Source organism: Sturnus vulgaris, chromosome 5, assembly GCF_052056855.1.
Source record: "Sturnus vulgaris isolate bStuVul1 chromosome 5, bStuVul1.hap1, whole genome shotgun sequence".
Taxonomy (NCBI): domain Eukaryota; kingdom Metazoa; phylum Chordata; class Aves; order Passeriformes; family Sturnidae; genus Sturnus; species Sturnus vulgaris.
The window spans coordinates 64,022,222-64,041,122 of NC_142247.1; the positions used below are offsets into that span (position 1 = coordinate 64,022,222).

An 18,901-nucleotide genomic window follows, 5' to 3' on the forward strand; every position below is an offset into this window, starting at 1 on the left:
GCCGAGTGTAGAGGTGAGAGAGATGGAAAGTGTATGCTGAGATAGACAGGTCAGAGAGCACAGTGGGAGTACTACTGCACATCAGTGTTCACTGAACTGAGCACATCTAGCTTTTATTGTCCTGGAAGAATTTGAGGATTCTTTTTATTTCTCTGTATAGAAAATTCTACAATGCATGTTCACATCCACTACATTCCAACACAGTGAAAAAGATACTTTGAGTAATATAGATCCTCTTGATACCTTCTGTATTAAAATGAAGATGAGTTAGCAGTGAGTCCAGGCTCCCTCCTACTTCCTCCTTCAACCTCACACACCCACTTCCTCACTTCCACCAATTATGACAGCAAATAAAGCAAAGGGCTCACAAGTTTCCCTGGTTAGTAGCACTTATTGAATCTGGTCATCTCAGCCTATTACTGCCCTGGGCAGTCACTACATTTCTTTGCAGCAGGTTATTGCATCTGCAATAGGAGGAGCAAAAGACAATGTATATCAGCTTCTCAACTGCTACAGGTCACTGCCAGCCACCTTTGATTAGAAGAATACTGGGTGATGACCGGGTGAAAATGAGCTGAACACAATCTTCTAACCATAGTTCTGTTAGATTTATTTGCAAATTATTAAAAGATTTGTATTATTTTACATAGGAGAAACAAGAAACTCAAACTCTGAGAACTCAGTCTCTGTGCTAATAAAAAGCACACAGCTAATTTTTTACAAATAACACAAAAAATTGACAAAGCTGTCATGATGATTAGTTACAGTTTGGGCGAATACCTGGGACAGAAGAGATGTGGAGAATTGGAAGCTCCCGGGAAAAAACTTGAACAAGCCTTCAACCTTTCCATCCTTCTCTTCCTGCCTACCAAAATGACCCTTCTCCTTTCCTGAGATGTGAGATGTGGCCAGTGAAAGTACCAGAGCCAGGCTGTGAATCTGAGGAAAGGCAACGTAAAACTGCATAAGATAATGATTACAAAACATCTGATTGAAAGAGGGAAAAGTCACTGAAGGAAAAATATTTATGACCTGCCTGTGCAATGAAAGATGTGAAGCCAGACCAGGTACCCAGAAAGTCAGCTGGAAGGCAAAGACTGCAGTCAGTGTTTTCCCTTCCCACCATTAAAATATTCCTGCTGATCAACAGCAAATAATACACTGTGGGCAGGAGCTCTATACAGGGCAGAAATACAGAAAAAAACCCAGATTAAGCTTTTGTTATATTTAATTCTAATTGACAGAAGAACAATGACAGGCATTTCTCCAGTATTTCATAATTAATTGAGAAGCAGAACTAATGAGGCTTTCTGGAATCAATAGTGGCAGTCAACAGCACCAGCCCCTTTTGGGCACGTTTTTCACACTAACCATGGTAACAGTGTTAAGTGTTTCCATTAACATGACTCTATGTCACCTGCCATACTATGCATTATTTAATGACCTTTCTCAGACATATAATTGCTTTTTAAGATTAGCAGGTGATTTGTAATATTGTTTGATTGTATCCCTTGGAGTCAGTCAGCTGTCATACCAGCCCAGCTTTATGCTGGTTTTAAGAGCACAGGAAGAAATGAACTGGCTAAATAGAGAGAGCAAGTGTTCACACAATGCCCAGACTAAAAACCCAGGGGGATTTCATAGTAATCTGATGTTCAGAGAATGTAATAATATAAATGACCTATTCAAAGCCATAGAAACAGCTGTAGAGTTTAGCAAAATGTCCTATGATTCTCTGCTAGCTTCTCATTTTGAACACTAGATCAATCCCTGATGTTTTTCCCAGGTTTATTCAATGGCTTTATCAGCTTCTAGTGACAGCATTTGATTTCTACATCCTTTTCAAATTTTCAATACAAAATCAGAAGCTTTTTGTCAGACTTGGTTGTCATCCCTCGTTCCTTCTTTTCAGCTATGACTGTTTATTTATTGAATTTATTCCACCTACCCTCCAGCTATTAGCTATATATTGTCTCCATAGCAATCCCTCTCTTCTCCTCAGCACAAAAGCAAAAGAAGAGGCCTGGTAATTGTGATTTGAGATGCAAGGTGTTATTTTAATGCTTTCAGCAGTGCAAACAGCAGGGAATATGGCACTTCTGACACTTTTGGACATCATCACTGTGTGCATTACTTTTTCCATATTCATGTTTCATCAACCATTTGCAAATTCTCATTTATCTTGACTGACTTTAACGTTGGCTTTACTCACATTTTATAATCAATATAAATTTAATGGTACTGTGTTCTCATAGGCTGCTTTCCTCAAACAATTTTACATTTACATTATATGTCTTAAGAGGCCTTCACAGATTTTCCTTCCCATGATGTGGGGGGAAATTACTTGGTTAAATTCTCTAGATAACAGGTGAATAAAGACTCTTTCTCCCACAAGCCTTTGCTATATCTTTTCTAGTTTTTTATGTGGTTTTTTTTACAACAAACCAGTATGGTTGATATCAAGGAAGTTCACTTTCTCTCCACAGCTGACAACAGTTGTATACATGTATTTCCTTGAATTCTTCACAACTCATCCTATACTTGTGGGAAAAAAAATACATTTTTGTATGATATGTTAAGAAGGGATTGGGTGTTCTGTTTCTGCTTCATCCAAGGTTCTGCTTCCATGTCAAAACAGACTGTGTATTAGGAAATGGCAACCTATACTTAGAGTTTACTACAAAGAACTAAGCTGGGTAATGTACACATTTACCATTGATTGCAATTGTGCTAGATAGCAGCTAGAACAGAAAAATGACATCTCTGTCACCACGAGGTGTTTTGTATTTTTTATTACTACTTTATAGGCTGAATTAAGTGTGAATGGTTCTTTGGGACACAGTGGGCTTTAGCCTCGGCCTTGGTTAATTTCCTGTTTAGCATGAGCCTTCACTAAACTTTATGCAATAACACTACACTAGGGATGGACAGTTTTACATATAATAATGGAGTAGAGCAGCAAAGTAGAAAAAAAGCGCTGGCAGAAAATTGATAGAAAAGTTAGTTACATTTAATACGGAAAAATCAAGCTGAGCCCCCAAATAGGTTAGTGAAATATAACATTATGAACTGTGAAGAACCACAGGGAAAATTTAAATGGAGGCTAATGACCCAGAGTGAGTTCAGGCAGCATTGTAATATCTGCTTGTGAAAAACAGAGCAAAGGGTAGTGCGTGATTAAAAACTATACTTATACAGATTAATTCACCCAAATGAAATGAAAAGGATTAAATATTTGTAAGTCTGTACTTTTGCTTTGACTTGAAGTAGACAAAGGCCACTATTAGATACTCTGTGCAACAAGAGCATTATCAGAAGTTCTCTGCAATTCTCTTACTTATAAGTTCATTTGGATCAAGATAAAAGTCTAAATAAGATCATATCCTTTCTGTCGTAAAGCACTACAGTTCCCGTACCCTTTGTAAAAATTGCTTTTAGGCTTTTTTTAGCCCCTTTAGCTACTGGAAGACTGCAAGAAGGTCTTCCCAGAGATCTCTCTTCTCCAGCAGGAGCGACCCCAGCTCTCTCAGCCTGCCTTCACAGGAGAGGTGCTCCAGCCCTCTCAACACCTTTGTGATCTGCTCCAGGCTTGCTCCAGCAGGGCTGTGTCCTCTGTATGTTGGAGCCCCCAGCCCAGGAGGCAGCACTCCAGGTGGGGTGTGGCAAGAGCAGAGCAGAGGGGCAGAATCCCCTCCCTCTCCTGCTGCCCACGGGGCTTGGGATGCAGCCCAGGACACCCCTGGATTTCTGGGCTCCAAGGGCACAGTGCTGCGTCATGTCAGGGGTGTCATGACCTCATCAACACCTTCTCCTCAGGACTGCTCTCAATCCCTTTCCCACCCAGCATGAATTTGTGCTTGTTATTGCCCTGTGAAATGCAGAGATGATGCACTGCTTCAGTTCAGGACCAGAGCTCTGACAGAAGATGCAGCTCCTGTTATGCTGTTTCCCTTGCTGCCCAAGGAGCTCACAAGGAGGAAAAAAATTTCAGAGAGCAGAAAGATGTTTTGGAAACAAGCCACTCTTAGCAAGAAGATAAAATTATTATTCCTCTTTGCTGTTACTTAATAGTAAGGAAGGCTCCATGAAAGAATTAAAGTTTAAATCTCTGCATATTTACTGTGTTGGAAGATAAAAGTATTTTGGGGTTATTCCCTACCTAACTAGGCTTTAGAAAGAAAAGTTCTGAGAAAAACAACCTCAAGACATTAATTAGTACCAAATTCAGGACAATCATATTGGTAAGAAGCACTGATTGACAACTCAAGTTACAAAAGCATTTTATATCAACCAAAACTTCTTCAATATTCAGTGTTGTTTTGAATCAAATTTAATTTTCACTTTCCTTTGTATCCTTGTTCCAGACTGACAGCACACATCTTGCTAAAAAGCAGTAGCAATCCAAACTAGCTAGCCTTGAAGCAGAAGACTGCATGACAAGGAGTACAGGCCTTTTTCTATGATTTAACATAAAACCCCACGTCTTGATAAAATTGACCACTCTAATTCAGTTTATACATATTAAAATCAAAAACCTAAAGGCAGATATGGAAATCTTGTTTTGACTCGAACTTGTAATTCACTTCTTCACTACTATAAAGCAGCTTTGTGACTATAAGAAGGTTTAAGGAGGGGGAAAATAGAGTGAATAATAAAATATTGTCTTTAGTCACACAAAATCAAGATACTAATATTTGCAGCATCAGTTTGTATAAACAAACCATTTAGTAGCCTCAGCTACAAAATTGTTGCCATGTTGATGTGTTCTTATCTGATTGTCCATTACAGTATTTTGGAATACTTATTGGGCTACATTAAGAGCCAGCTATTCTCAAGGAAGGAATGCTACAAAGGTATAATTAATCTGAGATAATATTACAATGCTGCATGTTAGCAATTAACATCCTTGGTTTCATCCTGGAAGAGAAAGAGAATGCAAAGGAAGACCATAAATTATCCTTCAGCATCAACAGATTTCTCTTCAGGCTACAGTGAAAAAATAATAGTAGAAATATCAAAGAAGTTTGTGCTATAACTCCCCTGCAGAAAATGTGTAAATATTTTTACTGCAGTTTATTTATATATTCATATCTATCTATCTATCTATCTATCTATCTATCTATCTATCTATCTATATCTATATGTGTATCTGTGTGTAAAGCCTTTGGCTTACACAGTACAAACTGCATACACTGAAACACCACAATTCTATGTAGTTTAAGACCTTATTACCACTGGGAGAAAACTCGTGCTGCTGCCATGTGTTTTTACTGATGCAAGTGAAGTTTTTCATATATTTTGTTGATATTTTTCTGTGAAATTGCTGTGTTGGCATAAGAAAGAGCAAATAAGCAGTAACACAAAGTCCAAAGCACGATTTTTTGCAGTGGAAAAAGCAGGAAGAAAAGCAGGGGTGTCAGGATGATTTAGCAGTGAGCTAAATTACTTGGATTTGTAAATTCTGGAATTCAGTTCTGTAACTAAATCAGTCTATTTTAGAGTCAGAGTAAAATATCTCTAAATCAAGATATATGTATTTCATGGAGATCAATAGCAGATATGATCACTCATCTGTAGCTTCACAAACCATTTAAAATATATTGCATATGTTTTTGCAAACAGGTGTGTCAAAGATTGAAGACCTCCCAGAATTTTTATTTGAGCCTTATTTGAGTCTTCCTACCAGTATTTAGATTTCAAACAACAAACAAATAAAATTTCAAAATTTGGACTCGATCTTGGGGGTCTTTTTAATCTTAATGATTCTATGATTCTAAATATATCTGAATTTGGGTATTATTAATTAGAAAATTGATCAGCATACTGAAAATGAAAGGTTTTTTGTCCTTTATTTTTGTTTCAACTTCGTCAAATGTGATTCTCATTTTGCACAATGCTGAACATTTCTGAGTTGGCTGATCATGACCCATCTGCATTATGTAACTGTCAAAAGCCTGTCTTGGCCTTGGATAATGTTGAAAGCAAGTATTGTACACAGGGTCACTCGCCATTTTTATGTAATTTTCCAGAGAATGTCCTAGTTCACATTTAAATGACTCTACGATACAAAATTTCTCCCAGCATTCAATCAGCCTTTTGTCTTGCTCTGAATAGATCCTATTAAAAAGCAAAAATGTATGAATAGAGATACCCCACTGCCTGCTTCAACCCACTGGAAGCTGTGACGTGCTTGTGAATAAACAATACATACACATACATAAAGAGGAAGTTAAAATTAAAAAGTTTGATGTGAAAAATAACATTTATGTTTGGATGGGCTAGGCTTCTGTGACCAAGGTAGTACTGAAGAACACTTATTCTTAAGAAAAAGGCCATGGTTCTATGATGCCTTTATAGCTCCTCATCCCTGAAATCCAGCTTGTTTGCTGTCTTATTATGGCCTTAAATAGGGCACAGCAAGCCATGAGCATTCATTACTGTTTGTACTGTGGACACTAGCAGAGGGTGTCCAGGTCACACAGACACTTTCAAACTGTGCTGAGGGACCAGAGGGGCCAGGGACCCAGTTCTGCAGGGCAGGCCAGGTATGGCAGCACTGCCTGGCCTTACGAGCCCTCCTTGGGGAACAATAATGAGAAATGTTTTCCTTTCACAGCCCCATTAGCTCAGAACCTGCCCTGCTCCCGCACTGCAGTGTGGGGATCCTGTGCAAAGCCAGCTCCCTGTCAGTGCTGGTGCTGTCTGTACCTGCAAGCACCACAGCCAAGGTACACAGTCACATCACACCTTCACCCAGGATGGCACAACTGGGAACCACTATCTCTTCTCTCCCCATTGTCACATGTATTCAGTCACACACGTTATCCTGTTTAGACAGCAGATGAGAGACTGAGGAGTTGGACTGCTCTGCACAATAACATCACTACCAAAGTAGGTTTTTACTGCCAACACCAACTCCTTTTTCCTGCCACTCACTAAGATCTGAAACTAGTAAGAACCAAAACTCAGCAGCCAGATCCAGTAAAAGGCTCAGTAAAGCTTGTGGATAGCCCTATATTGCATTATTAGGTGACCATACTTCTCTTTCCCAGAGGCTTTTACATGATTTTTAATCAGTAATGTAAATCAGGCTTTGAACTGTATCTGCAAGGCCCAGCAGCCATGTGGCTAGCAATGAGCTAAAAGGGAGTTCAAAGGAACATCACAGTTGTCAGGTATCTCCACCACATTTCAGAATGAATTAAAAGGTTCCTTTTATTCAAATTACAGAATTCTGTATCACAGCTCTCTGTGGCAAGTCACACAGCTTTATTTTAACTAGGGGACAATCATGCAGCTTTGAGAATCTGCTTCAATTGGAGGATCTTTCTTTTGCAAGATCATATTGAAGCAATTTCTAATCTCTAATCAGAGATTTGTTCCAGTTTATTCCTAAATTATTTTCCTTATTATTTACAGGCATACTAACATTGAGGAAGCATAAAAAGCAGATTATCCAGTTCAATATTCCAACTCTCACTGGCCCTTAAATTTTTTACTTGTCATTTGAGAAAGAAAGTTTCAGTGGTCTCCTCAGTGCCCTGCCTGGCATGAGGCAGCCACTTCACATCCATCCCTGCCTGTTCCCTGGTGCCACTTGGATGTGTGACACCTTCTGAGAGCCTGCCCAAGCTGCTGCCAGACACAAGGCAGCCAGTTCCTTCTGCTGCTGCTCACTTTCCTCATCCTTTTTATTAGAGAATTCTCCCTGGGCATTTTAATGATGATTTATACTGTAGGCTTTCAATTTCCTTTTTTTTTTTTGGTACATACACATTAGTTCTCTAAGTAGTATTTCAATATTGGTCTCATTAAAACCTCAAGGAGAGCTAAAACTGCCTCTTCATACACTTACTCTTTGTTTATATATATATATATATATATAAACAACTTTTATCCCCCTTCCTAGGGCCCTGCAGAACAAGAATTTTAGGATACTGCAAATAACTGCTTTAGCCTCATCATTACTTAATGTCTTGTTGGCCTGTGTGTCATATGAACATTTTATCAGATATGGTATGATAACTAATTTGAAATTATCACATACACCACATTGAACAGAAATGAATCCTGCTTTCTGCAGAACCCTTCTACAAATTCCATCCATCCATGAACATCTGGACAAACTATTTACATATAAGTCACAAACAATGAAAATACATACCTTTATAAAGACACAAAATTTCATATACATTTTAAAAATCTGCCAGCTCACTTCTTTGCAATCCCTATAAGGTCTGAATCATGGAAAAAGCATTTGGCTGCATTTTAAGTCTGAATGTCATGGAATACTTAGTCAAAAACCTTACACATTTTCATCACAAAAGTAAAAAGATTCATTTTTGAAAAAAAAAATCTGTAAAATGTTGGTTGGAATGGATTTTATTCCTACCTTTTACTTCATAAAGAAGTTAATTGTGTATCTGTTTTCTGTTATTTTTGGTCAGACTGACCAGCCTATTGTAGCAGGGAATGTCTTAGCAGCACTGAAGCAATGTTATTACAATATTTTTTTAAAAAAATAACTTTTCTATATGTATAATCTCATTGCTGCTTTTATAATAGATAATACAATAACATCAGATCTGGTTTTGTTGGAACAGATGCTTGTAGAGGTCTATTGTTTATTTGAAAATACTTCAGAAATGGAAAAGAACTATGTAGCCCAAACTTATGCCAACTTTGCCTAGCAAAACTAAGGGTTGGGCTGGGACTTACTCTTATTTTGCTCCAATATACAAGAGATACATAGGTCAGTGAGGGAGTACGCTTATTTAATATGAAGGAAACCTACCAAATAAGTCAGTTTAGAACTTATGAGAATGTTATGAGGGCTGGGGGGAGATTGCAAGGTGGGGCTTGGGGGTTGATTGAGGTTTGATTTTTTGTTTGGCTGTTTTAGGATTTTTTTTTTTTTTTTTTTTTTTTTTTGGTAAAAATGCAGTTTATGGATTCCAAAGTCTTTTGCTCACTCCCTACACTACTGATCTGCTTTCACTCTAAGACTGGAGGAAAACTGTCCACGGCTTACAGGTCGGTTGGGAAACCAGAGCTCTGCCCCAGCCCTTGGCTCCAGGAAGGACTGCTGTGAGCTTCAGGAACTGAAACCTGAGAACTGCAGCTATTCATTGACAGAAACATCCTTATCCATCACCAGAGGAGCTGCTGAGACCTACACAGCTGTCTCAGCTGGCCAGTTGCAGAGCCCACAAGGGCTTGTGAGGCCCTGGCCCAACATGTGCCTGTCTACAGCCCACCTGTGACAGTGTCAGGCAGCACAGCACAGCACAGGGCACCTGCCACCATGGCATTGAGCCCTCCTCCTCCTCCTTTCCGAGGCTCTCTGTGCTGCAGATGACAAACCAGTCTGAGTGCCAGCACCGTTCCTGCTCCTATCTCCATTTGCAACCAGCTCTGGATTAATCCCTCCGTGCTCTAACACTCAGCTCCAGCTGGAGCTCACTGCTTGTCTGGTTCCCCCAGTTTGCCTCTGACTTCTCTGACCTCAGCTGCAATACTGTGCTTTTTTAACAAAAGGCCAAGATCTTTTTTCTGGCCATAATCCTTGTTTGCAGCTTGGTCCTACTGATTTAGGGGATAGTTGGATGCCTGACTCCCTTGACTCTAATTCCATTTTAAGCTTTTTTAAGCAGTGAAGCACCTTGTGGACAACTTTGCACTGCTGATCTGGACTGCCTATACAGTGTCTGTCAGAGCTCTCATAGTCAGGGCAATGGTCATTCTGCACACAGCATTAGCATTCTGCAGTAACAAACAGTACTCAGCCTTTCCTGTTTAAATTCCTGATAGCTCTTTCTCATCTAAAAACATTTCCTGTTTTTGTTCCCTCGGACGGTTTTATCAATACATAGTTTTCTTAATCTGGGTTCTCCAAATTCTTGCAGCAGAGGCTCACAACTCCGTTTTATAGTTCTGCTCAGCCAGGGAAATATCTGGATCTTCCAAATATCCCTCATGAGAGAAGCTTGAAAACACCATCTATTTTCTTGGGAACAAATCCTAGATGTACTAGCCAGAACTCAACATGATGGAGTTGAGTGTTGTACCCTGTGTAGGGTAGCATTGGGTGATCTTGTGACAGACAAGGAAGAACTATTTTTGCACAATGGAGAGAACAAACTATTTTGTTACACAGGGTTTTTACTTCTAGCTTCTTTCACCACTGTCTCCAACATTGTTTAATGCAAAGCTACAACCAAGTCTTACGGATATTGATGACAGTGATTGTCTTTCCCTACAGTGCACCTGGGATTTGGTATTAATAATGTTGACAGTGTTTAGCTAATGTATTTTTTTTCTATTGGTAATATTTTTAAGACAAAACATTTCTGAACATATTTTCATGGCTTTTTAAATTTTTTTTTTACAAATAGATGTCATGACTGTTTCACCTCTGCATTTTTATAAAAAAACCACTGCCTGTGTTGATTTTATTTTTTTCACACAATTGATTCTATGAACTTTTCTCAAGAAAAGAAAGCCTTCTTTCAGGATCTCCTCTGCACACGTAGGTTTTTTGGGGGAGTTGAGGGGTGAGATTTAAACAGATAAACAGTACTCCAAAGCAAAACTGCTTACCTTTCAAAGTAAATATTATGTTCAAAATGTAATTTATAATCCTAGGCACCATTAGACATAATGTACTATTCAGTTGAACACCATAAAAGTATCCAATTCACAATAAAAATTAAAAATTAATGACTTTTCAACCACTGATTTTCTGTATTCTGCATAGATATGAGAAAAGTGAACTAGTCTACTTGAGAAAAAAAAAGTAACAGCCCATTATTTCTACAAGCTGTAAGGACATTGGACATGTAAACAAACAATAGATTGAAAAACATTACCCAGGCAACTCCTACTAATTTATATAAAAGCAAACCAAATGTCAAAACAAACAAAGGGGCACTGGAATATAACCAAATATGTGCTGGGTTTACGTGTTCCTGTTTGCAAGACAAAGGAAGTAACATTCAAAACCACTATTTCCTGCAATAAGGCTCATACCTGCTTTGCTCTGAGAAATTATTACTTTCAGATAAATAAACAAGATATAACCAGTCTTGTCAATGCATTAGAGAATACCGTGCATATTTATCTAGGTCTTTGTGGTGACATTAAGTGTTTTGCCTTTTTTAGGCCACTTAAGAAGAATTAAATGAGAAAATTACACAGTCAACAAAACCACAACATTTTGAAGGGAAATAAACTTAGATGTTAATATTTCAAGTTCTAAACTTTAATTGTATCTTTCCTACCAAATAACTTAGGATTTAATTTTAGGCAAAAAGTATAGTAACCTTTTTCATTCATCCAGTAAAAACAATGTTTTTGCAACACAGTGTCAGCATAATTTCTTTAAGTACAAAACAATTTCAAAAGATGCCGAGGAGTCTGGCCGTAGATCGGGAATTCACTTAAACACGTGTGTAACTTGAAGCACTTGAGCAGCTTCAAAAGAGAAATTCTGGCTGTATCTTTATACAGGAAGGGTAAAGTAATAGTAATAGTCACATTTCCATTGACTCCAGTGTACCCAGAACCACAAACTGCATTGCTTCTAATAAAATGTCCAAAACTAAGGCTTGTTGGTTTGTTTCCATTAACTGGTGTAGCCAAGGAAAAAATACAAGATTTGGGGTATAGAAGCCCTTCTTCAGAAGCTGCAGAGTTCAGAGTTAATTACATGATGAGAGTAAAAGAAAGCACAGGTCTAAGTATAACTCTGGATTGAATCTGGGAGACCTGGCATGACTGAGAACGAAGAGGAACATTCTGAAGATTCAGCATCCACGTAAACATAAAACCACAACAAAGACCTTTATTCAGACCTGTTTCATGCCACTGCTCCACAACAATCACTGAAGGAGGCAGGCAGTTTTAGCACTTTGTTTCTTCTCCATCTTTCCTAATCAGGAGAATCTTTTGGAGTTATAGAACAAAAGTCCCAAGGTCTAGTAAAAGAGTCTCTGTCATTCTGCCTAGGGAGAAGGACAAACCCACTTTGATACACATTTCAAAGTTATTTTACTTGGTATTTATAGATCAGCACTCACAGTTGTTCACCATTCTAAAATGGAAAGACTACTGCTATAGCCCACACACGAAGAGTTGCAAAAATAAAAAGGACTACTTATTTAAAGAGTACTTTTCATTTTCATGTAAATATTGTTCAACTTTCATTTGAAACAAAACAAAGAATTTTTATTGGATAACAGTCAAAATCGACTCCTTTCAATCAATACACTTTACCTACAATTTATTTTAAAATTGCAATTATTGAAAAACTCTGAATTTCTGTAAGCAATCAGTCCTATTCTTTAGTATGTTGATATGCTTAGTCAGCAAAATAATTGCTGGATTTATACTATATTTATAACTGGAATTAAATGCTTGTATTAATATATTATAGAATTAATTTGTCATAATAAGTAATGTTCACATATTTTTACATGCAGTAAAAGAAAACCGACTCTTCAAGGCTTCTACTGATATGATCTGCCTTTCAGAGCATAGGTGTGAAGACATCTAGATATGACAGTCAAAACATTGTTGTTTTGTCTTATAGTTATGTTGTGCTCATGTGAGATAAAAATTTCTGCAGCAATTTTCCTGAATATCTCATTTAGTGTAACTTCTTATGCAGTTGTTTCATCTACTGTACTTTTATGAATCTTGAATAAACATATTATTGTAAAGTCATTTAAAAAGACACCAATTTATGAAGATCTAGCATTGCAATAGGAAATATTATACTGGTTGATAATTTTGCTTGTACATGCTGATGTTTACTTCCTACAATTCAAAATTGATACAATAAATTATAAAAAAGAGTTTCCAGGAATTAAATGATTTCTATTTTATAATTTAAATTTTTGCTGGTGTGACAATTGCGCATGAATGTTCCTATTTATATATCTAATTTTTATCAACATGCAATAACATTTACAAATACAACACAATGTTTGAGTGCTGTTTCACTATAAACCGGGAAATAATTTCAATTTACCAATACGTACAAAGGAATGAAAAATAACATAACTGCCTAGATCACATCCCAAAAAGCCATGTATTTCATAAATTACAGCTTTGGCTGATTTTTTGTGGTTTAATTTATGTATAACTTATTTCTGCTATGGATATGCTAAAGGCATTATGTCCTGAAATTTACAGGATTTTGTGCTGGCCTCTTAGCACTATGGAAACAAATGTCTATCACTGTGTGTGTCTCTTTCTCTTATAAATTGATACAATCTTTACTAATAAATACAGTCTTTACTAATAAAGTACTCAATTTTTCAATGAGGGTTTTTTTGTTTGTTTATTTATACTAGGAAGTCTGTACCATGATTAGTTCATTTGCAGGTGAGGGGGAGAGCAGACAGTAGATTATGTAGTTTTTTCTGCTCTAACTACTCAGAATTAAATCTAACATGGTAATATTTCAAAAACATGCTGACTGCACAAAAAGAATCCTTTGCTGAACATTTACTCCTGGTTCTATCATATTCTAGGAGAGGATCTATCTACAGTGTTTTGAACACTGCAATAATGAACTTAGATACTTGCAGAACTTGTTGGAAATCTGGTCTCTTGGAAAAGTTAATATAAAATGAAGTGCTAAATTCCCCTCTTCCCCACTGCTCAGCCTTCTCCTAGGAAGTCCACCTCCAAGGAGCTCTGGATTACACAGCATGCATACACAAAGCTGATTTTCTTCCTGCATCCCTGTAATTACACTGCCATCATTAAAATTAACAGATTTCTCACTGTTTATTTCAAGGCAACAGTGAGTACTAGGATAGCACTCACTGGCATACACAGCACACGTCTCCTCTCCCTGCCAACAACACCTCCCTCACACAATATACACCTTGGAATCTCCCAAGGCACTGACAATAATTATTTGCATCCATATTAACAAGCACTATAGGAGTTAGCATGCTACCAAGCTGCAGCTTAATCAATTCAGTATTGCTCAGCTACAGCGTTGGGAAATTTTAAAGCCAAACTTGTTTTGTGGTTCCAAGAAAAATTTCAGTTTGAATTAAGTGTATAAAATCTCTTAGTCAGAAAGGCCCTTTCACAGAGGTGTTGCATGAGCTCTGCCCTGTCATTAGTGACATTGCTGAACAGGGACATTATCCTAGCTAATTAATATCTAAAGTATCCACTATCCATTAATTAATCACAGTAACGTGAGAGAAGAATCAGCGTTGTGTATGCATACAGGGTAATCCAGAGGTTCTTGAAGATGGACTGCAAGGCTTTGCCAGAAGACTCAGCAATGGGGCAGAGGGGGGCCTTTGACATTCAATTCACATGGAGGGTTTGCATTTCCTCAGTGTAATTATTTTTTCATTTATTTAAGTTTCAAATGGTGTAATACAGCTGTTGTTTTAGATTCAGAAAGCCAACCTGTGTCCTGGGCTGCATCTGGAGCACTGTGGGCAGCAGGTCAGGAGGGGATTCTGCTCTATCTTGAGCACTTCATCCAGGTCTGGGGGCCCCAGCAGAGGGATGCCAAGTTGATTGGATGGATGGAACACTGCTCCTATGAGGAAAGGCTGAAAGAACTGGGTTTGTTCAGCCTGGAAAAGAGAAGGCTCTGGGGTGACCCCATTGTGGCCTTTCAGTACCTGAAGGGAGCCTACAAGGAAGAAAGAGACGGACTTTTCTCAAGGGCATGTAGTGACAGGACAAGGGTGAATGGATTCCAACTGACAGAGAGTAGGCTTAAATTAGATATTAGGAAGAAATTCTTTACTGTGAGGGTGGTGAAGCACTGGAACAACATGCCCCACATCCCTGGAAGTGTTCAAGGTCAGGGTGGATGGATTTTTCTGCAACCAGATCTAGTGGAAGGTGTCCCTGCCCACAACAGAAGGGCTGGAATGAGCAGTAGGGAAGAAGATACCTTGCACCATAATTTGGGAGCATTTCATTTTCTTAGCACAAAAGGAAATTAAATAACTTAAGTAAAAATATTGTAGTTCAGGCATAAAGATAAAATTATGATATAATTACATGCTTTATTCAGAAAGTATTTTACCTTGCTCTATTTCCTTTTTCAAAGGCAGAAATTCAAATTCTTGCCCACTTTCTTCTATTTCTTTTGTAACAACTGTATTCAACTTCTCATATATATTTTGTGTACTGTGTCTGATTAAAGACAAGACCAAATAAGACGACTAAATCAGATAATTTAAATTAAAATCCGAAGCAAAATAGAAGGCTGAAGGCTGATCATTATCCCCATAAAACACTGTGTATTCCATACAAAACACAAAAAGTTTATCTATTAAGCCCATGCAGCACCAGCTAAAGATAATCTTACAGAAAAATGAGCCCAAGAGCTGGTGATGCAGACTCAAAAGGAGGTCATATCAAACAACAGCTATTTGTTGTTAAACCAGGCAAAACAACAAAATCTCTTGAAATAATCGCCTTTCAGGAATGGGGCCATGAAACACAGCTCCTGACCAACCTCCCAACTTGTCAGATGAGGGTAAAAGCTGTACAGCTCTAACTGCAGGGATGAAATACACTGTCTCACACAACTATACTGCTGTGAGACAATGCTAATCAATGAGTTAGAGCTTACACATTCCCCATGTTTTGGAATAAAAGAGATCATTGGTGTACTGTCCAAATACAGACTAGATCTATCTATTTAACTATAGTTTCTTTCACTGTCTAGTAGACTATTTTATCTTAGAAGAAAATACTTTTGGACATCAGGTACAGATCTGTGGTTGCTCTAGATAGTGATTCAGGCCTACACTCCTCTGCAGCATCATCTAAGGCATTATTTGTTATAAAGAACTGCACTGACAACCTTTGTTCTGAATATTGGGAGTTTCCTGGCCACAACAGACTTAGCACAATCATTCCTCAGCCTTCTTGGGCAAAAGACAGTTTCTGCTATTCCATGATCCTGAGAGCTGCTATGTGTGTGAAGTAACCAGAATACAATCATTTATCCCCTGGGCCATTATTGCATAAACAGAACTAAACAATTGATATTGCTGAACACTGTCGAAAAGATCACTTATGGTTTCAAAGAAGACTCCATAAGGAAATAATATCGGTGAATCCGTACCATAAAGTACTTCCACTTCTTAAAAATTAGAAATCAATACAAATTGGCTTAAATTTTCAAATTAATGCATTTTAGATACTCAGGAGTTGCCTTGGTTTTTGTAATATTGTCCATGTACAGTAAGATACAATTTATCTACAGGGTTGTAATAGGAAAAGGTAGTAGAAAAGTCCTAGTTGTGAAAAAAAGTGGACTTGAGTTAAATAGAACTAAAAAGTGAATTCAATTTGATTTTTAAGACTAAGCTATATGTGCAAAAGAGGAGAAACTATACAGTTCTATTTTCCAGATACAGGGTGATAAATAGAAAAGGAACTTGGGCCTATTTCATGCTTTTTGCCTATGAATGTAGTGACAGTGTTAAAGGGAAAAAAGGACAGAGAGAACATCCTAGCAAATACTCCTGGTTAAAAGTATAGAAATGTGTACTCTATGCACATGATTGAATGAAACAAAATGCATGTAAAGCTGAAATGTCCTACTTGTAGGACCTCCATCTTTGTAACATCTGCCGCTCTCATTATCACATTATTTCCACCTACTACAATCTCTGTTTACTACTTTCTTATCCCTTAATCTGCACTTTCACTTGCAAATATCCTAACCACGTGTTGTTTATCTCAGAAATCATTCTTTATCCTTGATTTCCAAATCAGAAAAGTATCCCTAAGCTTATTAATTTTCATCTCCGCTAACTCTGTTCTCTCCTGAGCAGCCATTGACATTGCTCCTTCTACCTCAGGAGAGGGCAGGAACCCTAAAACAAGACTAGGTTTTCATATGTGAGATGAACTGTTTTGTAAAAGCTTTTATCCCACGCAGTACCAGTGTGGAAGTCTGCCCAAGAGAACACAAAATGGACTAAGCACCTGAACAACTCAGGAGGGCAGAGAAGCAACAGACACTTCTCAGGTGCCCTGGCCTTCTCCATAGCAGTAGGACAATGAAGAATGCCAAATAAAATGTCTCAGAGGTCTTATAAAGTCTTAAGAACTGATGTTTTCTGGGGTTTCTTTGTGAAAGGATTCTATACCATCCTTTGCTAGGGCTGAGAGCATACCTACCAACGAGATGATGTTAAAAATATTTAAGTTATAGTTCGAGTGTTATCTACTTCATTTTTTACACCATTACTTATGGTTTATTCATTGTCAGCATCCAAAGACCCTTGCAAAGAAGAAAAACCAACATATCCAATAAAAATAGAACATTTGACACACTTTTCCATTGAGTATTACAGGAAAAAAAGCCTTTTAATTTGCTAAGTATAGTAATAGCTGAGTCTGACTTAAAGTCTTTGCACTCTAATGCTAAAACACCTTCTGTGCTGTAAAATGATGCTCTTTTTGAGCTCATTCTGGGGGCAGAAGTTCTTGAGATTCTCTGGAAACAAAAAATTCTAAGGACTCACTGGAATGATGAATCTTGATTTAACAGATTTGCCTTGTAGGCTTTTGCGCCTCATGTTCTGACTGCAGTTTTTCCTGAGATTCACAAAGTTTTACTGGCTGTGCACAGTTTTATCTACCAATTTCAGTGAAATCAGTGCTCCACCCTATCAGTGCTCACCAGCCGGGGTGGTGGGTCCCAGTCCCACCGCAGCTCGGCTGCCCTTGGGATGGATTATCCCCTGGTCCCTTCAACCCCATTTGTCCTGTGATCCTATTACCGGGTAACGGGACCTTGCTTTTGCAATCCAAACAGCGAATCATGTGCGTGGTGAGGAAAGACTTGTAAACATTGCATAGTTTTCTTAGGCTTTTTATATTAAAGAGCAAAACAAGTCATAAAACAACCTCTGACAGGTCACAGATGTGCGGGCTCTGAATAGGGCAGAATCATGGAGTGGGTCAGGCTGGAGGGGACCACAGTGGGACATCTATTCCAACCTCCTGGCTCCAGCAGGGTCACCCCAGAGCACGCGGCCCGGGATTGGCAAATGGTTCTGGAGTATCTCCACTGGAGAAGGCTCCACAGCCTCTCTGGGCAACCTGTTGCACTGCTCGGTCACTGCACAGCAAAGCTCCTTCTCATCTTCTATGTGTGCACGATTTCCCTGGTAGCTCTCGTGCTACTGATTGATACCACCGGGAACAGCCCGGCTCCACGCTCCTGGCACCCCCTCCGCCATTTAAATACTCATCCACATGGATGAAGTAAGGTCCGTAGGAAAAGAGAGCGGGATGAGCAGCTTTGAGCCGTGACGTGGGATGGCTCGTTTGGCTTTGAGTGCGTGGGGTAACGTAGTGCTGATTGATCAGGGCAGCTAAGAGGCAGCCCTGCTACTGGCCCTCCGAGGGCCGACGGCCAGTCCCTAGCGCCGGCGGGGCTGGACCCCGAGGTGCTTCCCTGGATCCCGGCAGCGGAAACAGCGGGACAGGGGGACAGCGCGGGAGGGGACGAGGTGCTCGGCTCCCTACACACCTCCCCCCCCCGGGGTACCCCTTGGTACAGCTCTGCCCGGCTCCCCCCGCCCCGCCGAGCAATGGAACCTCCCGCGCGCGAGCAGTTTAAATTCGAGCCCCTCCCCAGCAAGTGCCCGGGGCTCGCGCGTGGGGGCCTCACGGGCCGCGCCGCTTCTCGCTCCATCGCGTTCCTCTGCGCCTCCATTTCCAGCTCCAGTCACGTTCGCATCCCGCTGCGCCCCCGTTTCCAGCCCCGTTCACGTTCGCATCACGCTGTCTCTCCCCCCATCCCGCCCCCCGCCCCAAAACGCTTCGCCGCCGCCGTGCGCACGCGCGGCCGCGCCCGCTGCGCTTCCCGCCGTGCACGCGCTGC

General features: G+C 39.4%; 1 long non-coding RNA gene across 2 annotated transcripts in view; it reads right to left on the minus strand.

Annotated features, from left to right (window-relative positions):
- The window catches only part of LOC148223741 (uncharacterized), a 29,799-nt gene extending 11,169 nt beyond the window's left edge, over positions 1 to 18,630 (minus strand). For both annotated transcript variants that reach the window (XR_015804084.1, XR_015804085.1), the window contains exons 1-3: positions 11,853 to 18,630; positions 1,037 to 1,176; positions 781 to 939 (exon numbers count right to left, since the gene is read on the minus strand). This is a non-coding gene — a long non-coding RNA (uncharacterized LOC148223741). The remainder of the gene's footprint in view (positions 1 to 780; positions 940 to 1,036; positions 1,177 to 11,852) is intronic.
- Positions 18,631 to 18,901: the final 271 nt, after the last annotated feature.